At 43.6% G+C, this 9,506-nt stretch overlaps 1 pseudogene; it reads right to left on the bottom strand.

Moving 5' to 3' along the window:
* Nucleotides 1-8,092: 8,092 nt before the first annotated feature.
* Nucleotides 8,093-8,995, bottom strand: LOC122662577 (annotated as a pseudogene).
* Between the last annotated feature and the right edge of the window lie 511 nt (nucleotides 8,996-9,506).

Below are 9,506 nucleotides of genomic sequence, written 5' to 3'. Positions count from 1 at the left end.
GGGCTGCTTTGATCCATTCATGGATCAAGTCCACCTTCTCGCATGTCGCCTGAATCAATTCAGGACCAAGAATACGCCATTCGCCCACCTCGTCCTAATATAGAGGTGTCTGTCACTTCTTCCTATACTGAGCTTCGAACGGTGCCATACCGATAGTAGCCTGGTAACTGTTATTGCAAGCAAACTCGATGAGTGAGATGTGCTCATCCCAACTGCCTTACATGTCAATGGCACAAGCTCGAAGCATATCTTCTAAAGTCTGAATAGTCCTCTCTGACTGTCCGTCTATCTCAGGGTGGAAGGTTGTACTAAAACTCAACAATGTACCCATTGCCTTCTAAAATCCACCCCCGAATTTAGATGTGAATCTGGGATCCCAGTCAAAGATGATGCTAAGTGGAACTCCATGTAGACGAACTACATTATCAATGTACAAGCAAGCCAGCTTGTCCATCGAGTAAGTGATGATCTTCATGGGAATGAAGTGAACCGTCTTCGTCAATCTATTAACAACATTTAGCATCGACACCTCTAGGTGTGCGGGGCAACCCAGTGATGAAGTCCATAGTAACATGCTCCCACTTCCACTTTGGAACAGGCAACGACTACAAGAAGCCATGAGGTCACTGTCTATCCACCTTCACCTACTGACATGTGAGACATCTTGCCCCAAACTCAGCCACATCTCTCTTCATTCCACTCCACCAGTAATATTCTTTCAAATCTCTGTACATCTTTATACTACCTGGATGAATCGAATAAGGAGAGTCATGGGCGTTAGATAACACTTCCTTTCTCAACTAAGCATCACTAGGAATGCATAGCCGATGTCTAAACATGAGGACACCACCTTGTGTCAAAGTAAAGTCTAGTTCTCGTTGCGTGTCCTCTTTGATAGCCTTAATGATCTTTTGAAACTCTTCATCAAAAGCCTGGGTTGACTGGATTCGTCCTACCAATGTTGACTGTACTGATAAAGCTGACAGGGATAGGGTAGCACCATCAACCAGTAGTTCTAGGTCCATTCTTTTAGCTTCCTCAATAAGTCTTTCGCTGGCTGCCAGTGATGCCAGTGATAAAGTCTGAGATTTTTAGCTCAGCGCATCTACTACTACATTTGCTATGCTAGGGTGGTAATGGATGGTGCAGTCATAATCCTTCATCAACTCCAACCACCGCCGTTGCCTCATATTGAGCTCCTTCTGTGTAAAGAAGTATTTGAGACTCTTATGATCACTATAGATCTCATTCTTCTCGCCATACAAGTAATTTCTCTAGATTTTCAGAGCGAAAACCACAGTTGCAAGCTCCAGATCATGGGTCAGGTAATTATTCTCATAATCTTTCAATTGTCGAGAAGCATTGGCCACGACCTTCCCATCTTGCATCAGGACACAATCTAAGCCCATTTTGGATGCGTCGCTGTAGACTACCATCCCTCCAATACCATTAGGAGTAGTGAGTACCAGAGTAGAAACCAACCTCTGCTTTAGCTCTTAGAAGCTCTTCTCACAGCTATCAAACCACTCGAACTTCACTCCCTTTTGGGTCAGTCGTGTCATAGGAGAAGAGATCCTTGAGAAGTTCTCGATGAACCTCCTGTAATAGCTAGCTAGACCTAAAAAATTACGAATGTCTGCCACGCTCTTGGGTGTCACCCAGTCAACTACAGACTTCACCTTGCCAGGGTCAACCTCAATACCCTTTTCAGACACAAGGTGTCCCAGAAATGCCGCTTGTTGCAGCCAAAACTCATACTTACTGAATTTAGCGTACAATTGCTTCTCTCTCAAGTGTTGCAATACCAGATGAAGATGGTCCGCATGCTCCTCCTCGCTCTTGGAGTAGACCAAGATGTCATCAATGAAGACGATGATGTACTTATCTAGGACATCATGGAACACCTAGTTCATCAACTCCATGAAGGCGACCGGGGCATTGGTCAGCCCGACGGACATGATTAAGAACTCATAATGACCATAGCAAGATCTAAATGTTGTCTTATTGATATCACTATCTTTGATCTTCAACTGATGGTACCCCGATCGGAGATCAATCTTTGAGAACACCTTAGTACCCTATAGTTGATCGAATAAGTTGTCGATCCTAGGTAAAGGATACCGGTTCTTGATCATCAGTTTGTTGAGCTCATGGTAGTCGATGCACATACGCATACTACCGTCCTTCTTCACAAACAACACAGGAGCTCCCCAGGGAGATACACTGGGTCTTATGAAGCCTTTCTTCAACAGGTCATTTAGTTGTTCTTGTAGCTCCTTCAACTCAGTTGGGGCCATCCTGTAAGGAGCCTTGGATACTGGGGCTGTACTAGGGATCAGATCTATCATGAACTCTATCTCACGATCTAGTGGCAACCGAGTTAGGTCTTCCGGAAAGACATCCAAAAAATCTTTCACCACACACAGATCTTCCAGTGGCCTAACTTTTGCTTTAGTGTCTATCACAGGTGCCAGATAACACTGACATCCTTCTGCCAATAGCTTCTGCATTTGGAGGGCAGAGATGATAGCTTTCTTAGGTCTCTCCCGCCTAGTGCCCTTAAACATAAACTCTTCACCTTTTGCTGGTTTGAACAAGACCTTCCTCTCTGCACAAATTAGACTGGCCCCATGAGTCAATAGCTAATCCATACCCAAGATCACGTCGAAGTCTTTCACGTCCAGCACTACTAAACTTGCTTCTAGCCCATGATCACACACACATACAGGGCAAGGATCATAAACTGACTCAAGTTTGACCTTACTACCCATTGGTGTACTGACTATCAATTTCTGGGCCATTTGCTTTGGTTTGATAGGTATCTTCTTGGCAAAACAAGGGGACACAAAAGAATGTGATGCCCCTGAATCAAACAATGCATAGGCAGGCTGAGAGCAAACAAGGATCACACCTGGCAAATAACAGACAACCCATCATAGAAATAAAAACTATAAGGATGCACATCTCAAGAGTTGAGTGCATTACTTGTAATAACACTGGGGTCAGCTTGGGCCTGTTCATTAGTAATGGAGTACACCCACCCCTGAGTTCTGCTGGCCGGAGTAGGAAGAAGAGAACGCACGGTTGCCTTGGCTTGTGGTGCCTTTTGCGCTGTCGAGCCCGGAGGACCTATCATCCGAGGATGAGGATATTCCCTAACCATATGCCCGGATTCCTTGCAATTGTAGCATATGAAGGTCTGGGCTCCATAGTGAGGGGTTTATGTGGTCTTGGGTGTATGTGCTGCATCTGGCCTACGGGATTGGATTGGGGAAGCAGCAGTGTAGGATCCTTTCTTCTAGAACTTTGTGGATCCCCGAGGCTCATAAGGGGTCATGGGCCTCTTACCGGCCTGAATGGCCCTGTAATTCTCCCTCTGTTGGTCCTCAATTACCTTGGTAGCTTGGACCGTCTCTACATACGTGGGATATTTGTGCAGCACCATAGAAGTACTGACACTAGGCCTAAGCCCTTTCTCAAACTTCCTGGCCTTAACATCCTCGGGCTTCATATGTTCTGGGGTAAAGTAAAATAGTTCTTCAAAAGCTTGTTGATACTCAAGGACCAACTTGGATCCTTAATAGGAGTTCATGAACTCGACCTCCTTCTTATCGTGAAAGTTTTGAGAAAAGAAGTTTTTGAAGAAGTCTTACTTGAATTGATCCCAGGCCACATCTGGATGAGTTGCCCAGAAATTCTCTTTGGAGGAGAGCCACCAAGCATCGGCATCACCTCAAAGTTGGTATGTTGCACATCGGATCTAGTCCGTGTAGTTGCATTGTAACACTTCGAAGATCCTTTCAAGATCCCTTATCCATGTTGTCGGGTACAAAGAATCATGCGACAACTTGTAGAAGGTCGAAGGACGGTGCTTCTAAAATCTCTCCGATAGCTTGGAGGCATCTGTCTAAGCTGGTGCCACCACTTGAACTGGAGGAACTTCATGAGTGGGAGGTAGAGTGGGTACTAGCACATCTTGTGCCAATGGAGTTCTGGTAGCGGCAGGAGCAGGAGGAATACCAGGTATGGCAGTACCCATAGGAGCTGGTGGAGGACGATTCACTTGTACGGGAGGGAGCACTAGCTACCTTTCCCCGACAATGTCTCGGAGTTGAGCAGTCATATCTTACATAAACTAACGTTGCTCTTGCTGCGCCTCTCTATGCTCACGTTGCATGGCTTGCAACATATTACCCAACAACGTGGCAACATCCACATTGTTATTGACTGGCAGTGGTACCGGTAAGGCTGTGTTCGAGGCTTCTCCATCCTCTTCATTAGAAGGGGAATGGTTCCTAGTCGATCGGGTATTAACAATGGTTGACACCTGATTAAAGTTGACACCAACAATTACAAGTACAATTAAATTTAATCATATGCAAGTCAACCATAAAGTTCAATTTACAAGGGTAAGATAGGTCACAAGGGGTGAGGGAAACAACAAATGAAGGGAATAAAAGTCTAAAATAGGTTGGTTCAACAAAATAGGGCAAGAAAACCCTTTCTGGCTTGGGTGGTTTTATGCCCAATTTTACTCAAATGGTGAAACTGTAGGTAAAACCGCCTGAGACTGAATTCAAAAATGACCTCTGCCAAGGGCGGTTTTACGGGTGATTTTTACCTGGGCCGAAATCGTATATAAAATCGTCAGGACTTTTTCTTTAAATTTAAAGCCCGCGACTTAAAGGGTCACTTTCCTTCTTTCAAACCGTGACTCCCAACCTCTGGAGAAACCCAACCGCCACCGTACCTACTTCCCCATCACTCCTTGGTGGATTTTGGTGCTCTAAAACACTCCACATCAACACCAAATCATGCGCAGGTAAGGGTTCCCTCTTCTTCACTGATTTTCCTCTTAGAGAAAACCCAACACACGATTGTAGGTTTTGGAATATTGTGGTTATGCTTCCTTCTTGCTTAATAAACTGTTTATAACCCATTCTTAACCATTTCTAAACCATCTAGAACCTATATGAGGGCTTGCACACGATTATGGCATCTAACTCAAGGATTTGGGTTAGATTTTGGAAAAACCAAAACCCTAGGTCAAATTTTCTCTTCTCTTTTGCCATGTATGAATCGGTTTTGCTATGTAGGACTTACTTCATACTAGTTTAAGTTGTCACCAATCATTTTTTACTTTGTTTCCCATGATTCAAACTCCCAACCACATAATCTAGAAATTTTTCGAAGTTCACAACATGTTTTATGATCGAGTAAGTTCATTCCTTGCTTGAACCTTACTGTTTTGAGTAATGTATTATGTTCTAGGCATAGGATGGCCATGGATCTTTATTATTTATGGTCTCATTCACATAGTGGGCTATGCCTTCCTCTTTTCCCCAATTTCTTAGGTCATCTTTGCTAAAATCAGAATTTTTTTAGCTTAAAAATCTTGCTGTAATTTAATTTTCTTTTGAAGGGGATCAGAGGCTAGGTCTTGAACCTAATAACTTTGCATTGATCATGTTACTTGGGGTTTAGCATTTAAGGTCCTAACTTACTATAATTTTGGCTATTGGCTATAGGTTGAAACCATCCAATGGCTCCAAGAACACGATGTGCTCACGCCAAACAAGTTGCACCAGTTGTCCTTAATCCACTATAGTTTCAAGAAGTAGAGGACCAAGAACTCTACTAGGACTACTTCCACTTCAAGAAGATAGTGGAAGGGTGGGATGTGGTGTTAGATGATCTCAAGGCTTACAAGGTTGAGCAGAGATTTGATGCTTTGGGATGGACCAACATCCTCAACCTCCCGGAACCGTATTATCCAAATCTCTTTCGTCATTTCTATGCGAATCTGAATGTCGAGAACCCGGGCACACAGAATTTTTGGGTCATTTCATATGTCAAGGGGGTCCATATAGCCTTTACTGCAGCACAACTAGCGGGAATTCTCAATGTGTCTATAGGGGAAGCGAAGACCTATTGTTCACCGGGAAGGAACCCCTACTTCTTCATCAAGCGGGAGGCGTACAATGAGCTATACAAGGTGCTTACCCATGGAGCATTTGAGTCAAAGGTTCCCAAGACTTCATCTGGTAAGTCTCCGAGGGTGTTGAGTCGGATAGTACAACATAACATCATACCTATAGCAGGACATCGCACTATGCCCTCAATCTTTGTGGGGTACATGGCATATCATTTGTACAGGAGCATACCTATTACACCCGCACCCCAAATATACCCCTATACCCCAAGGTAGTTTAGAACTTTACCAAGGGCAATGCCACGGTGACACTGGCCAATAACCTCAGACTTAAAATATTATTATAAGAGACCCCTTGAAGACCTGGAAGTGTGGGTCAAAGCCCCGCAACTTTCCTTGAAGTTTGGGCCCTGACAGCAGCACCGGAGTCACGAACGGACTCACTCGTACTGAATCCACTCAAGGATCCGCCCGTGCTGTTACTTGCCCTTTTGGTAGTTTTCCTGTGGGACCCACACCCCCGTGCCCCAGACACTTTAATTGGACATTTGGACCATGTGGACCCCTGCCCTCACCATTAGTTGTTTGAATGGGCCATGAAAGTGGGCCTACAAGACATAGCTTAAATGATTAATGGGTTTTATATAACCTAACCTAAACTAAACAAGCCTTAGAGGACAATTAAGCCCTATGGACTTGGGCCCAACCCAAACAAGACCTAACTAACTAAATGGACCTAATGGTCTAAGACTTGGACCAAATATGACCCACGACCAAACTAAAACCCATTTAAGCCTAAGGGCTTAACTACATTCTAGGGATCCCTAACCAAATACTACCTAAGGCCCCTTCTATCCTTAAAAGGATAAGGGAATCCTTTATTCCTTATCCCTCCCCCTCCCAAGAAAATTGTGGAGGAGAAGGAGGAAGGAAGAAGAAGAAGTAGAAGTAGGAGAGGAATAGGAGGGGAAGGGAAGAAGATGGGAGCTATGCCAAGATGGCTGGCTGCCCTACATCTCCTCCTCTTGCTGTCCGGACGAAGGGAGAAGAAGAAGGTGAAGGAGAAGAGATGGAAAGGAAGGGAGGAGAGCAAGGTGATGCTTGGCCCTAATTGGGAGCTCTAATGGTGCTGATCTAGCTCTAGGAATGGTACCTATGTGCTACAATTGCAGCCATTGTTGTTTACCTTTGGTTTGAACCTTGAAACCTTACCCTTAGACCAAATTGAGACCAAATCCTTGTTGGATCTTGGATCCATGGATTAAACCTAGGTTCTAGTGACCCTAGGAAGGCTTAGACACCCCTCCCATGTCTTTAAGAGCCAAGGGAGCTCCAAGCTTCAAGCTGGAGAAGGAGCCCTTTAAAATCTAGAAGAGACTGCCGACGGATGTACAACCAGATCCACCAATCGTGGTACTGCCTGTCAGTCCGCCCAGTATAATCCCTATGAATTGGTCTGGACGGATGAAGGAACGGACTCAAGTCTATTGCATCCGCCCAAGGGCAGTTCACTCTCGGGCATGTCTTAGGGATCGACCAGATGCAGGAGTGGACTAAGGAAGCACATCCGCTCGTGGGTCTGCTCGCTCTCGGGTGTGTCTCAGAGTTGAATGGATGAGTAACTGGATCTAAGTGAGAAGTTTCACCCGTGGATCGCTTGCTCTGTTTTTACCTTTTGGCTTGAACGGAGCCAGTGATGGGCTCACCTCTGTTGCAACTGTCCATGAGCCCGCTCGTGCTGTCTTGGTTGAAACTTGATTTTAACCTTGCATCCTGACAAATATTATTCCTTATCAACCATTGAATTACAAGTGTTCAATAAATCAGAGTTTATCATTTGCCAAAACTTCTGAGTTTAGATTGGCCTATCTTAATTTCATTAATAACTCATTAAACTCAAAATGAGGGATTGGTTCACAATGAAGCCCTATAACCTGTTCTACCTCTAAACTCTAGAGATGGTAATCTCGAAAGTGATTTTGGATCTCATTAAAATGTATTCTCTGCTAGAAGAATAGTTGTCAAACAATTTTCATAAGATCCTCTGAGTGTTGATCTTTTAGAAAGGAATGAGATACAGGACTGTGAAAACTGAAAGGAATTTAGATTATTAAATCAACAAGTGAACAAATGCAAAAAAACAAAGTGATAGATAACAATTTATACAACGCTCTTAATAGTGGAACTATATCCACTTAGAAGATCATAATATCTAAACCAGAGCATGACACCTCCATACTTGAAGGAAGTCTTGGCCACTGGGAGGATTTGTGAGGTTAACACATCTGCAGGGCTGAATCCACTACCTACTGCATCAGAAGAGGCTGGTAGGTCTAAAAAGAACTTCTTGGCCAAAATCGTCGTTGTCCATAACTTCCATGAATTCAAAATATTTGTGACATTACCAGAAGTGTACTCACATTGAGGGTTGTTATAGAATTGAACCCAAACATAGTCAAGAAAATTGGTATTAAGAGCACGGCCAAGATATTAGTCAGGATAGGGACATTGTGGTGCAGCAGTCCAGTAAACTTTCTTGTAGGGCTTACTATATTTGAAAAGGTACCTTACGAGATATCCCCAGTAATTGGTTGATCCCATCTCTATATCGAAGTCTGTGGCATCGAGAATGGCATTGCCTAGCAGCCGCGACGAAGAGTTACCACCAAGATAGGTGTTCCATAAATACTTGGAAACATTCTTGGCATCATGTTTGGGGGTTAGAGTGTAGTTTCCAGCACCACCTCCAATGGAGAGCATTACCTTGAGGCCTAAACTTTGACAATAATTGATTTGCCTGCTCAAAATACTGCAACCCCTAGAAGGTGGATCACAATGGCCGGCGAGATTGAGAACCGGCGTCTGACCACCACCGAATTATATGAGGAAGGATAGATTAACATAGGAATAGTTCCCTGTTGCACATGTTTGATTTAAGGTGCCTTCATTTCCATTCTGACCCTAATAGATTGCAATTCCGCCAGCGAGAGAACGTGTTGGGAGGGCAAGGGTGAGAAAAAAGAGGGAGAGAAGCAAAGATAATGCTTGATTAATGATCGCCATAACTGCTAAGTACTAATGAGCTTCAATATGAGATAGTTGGATTCTTGACCAAGCAATGTTAAGGTGGGGGAGGGGAATCCTTTTTATAAGAGGAACGAGGAAGGGAGACTCTCCCTCACGTTAGAACATAATAATATTATTTTTTGATTTAATAGTTAAATAAATTTTTTTTGTTGAATAAATAAATAGATTGAATCCCAAAGGAATATAAAGCAAAGATGCCATCAAGAAGCACCGGGACTTGGACAAATAAAGAGAAAAATAATAGCAACTAAACATCATCCCAAGGACTGCTGAAGAGTCAATGGTGGAAAGTTTCGAAAAGGTACAATAAGCAGCTGGCGATCTTGCAAAAGATTTTAGAGTTTCCAATGGGGTGAACGAAGAAAATAAGGGTCAAACCTAATTATTAGGAATGAGAGGGATCTATGATGAGATATCACATAAAACAAGGATCAATAATTGGTGTCTTGGTTTCTACAACATGCCAAGCTTGGCCAACACACACTCT

This window comes from Telopea speciosissima, chromosome 5, assembly GCF_018873765.1.
Source record: "Telopea speciosissima isolate NSW1024214 ecotype Mountain lineage chromosome 5, Tspe_v1, whole genome shotgun sequence".
NCBI classification, from domain to species: domain Eukaryota; kingdom Viridiplantae; phylum Streptophyta; class Magnoliopsida; order Proteales; family Proteaceae; genus Telopea; species Telopea speciosissima.
Note: the sequence above shows the minus strand (reverse complement) of the source record. Positions and strands in the feature narration are given on the sequence as shown.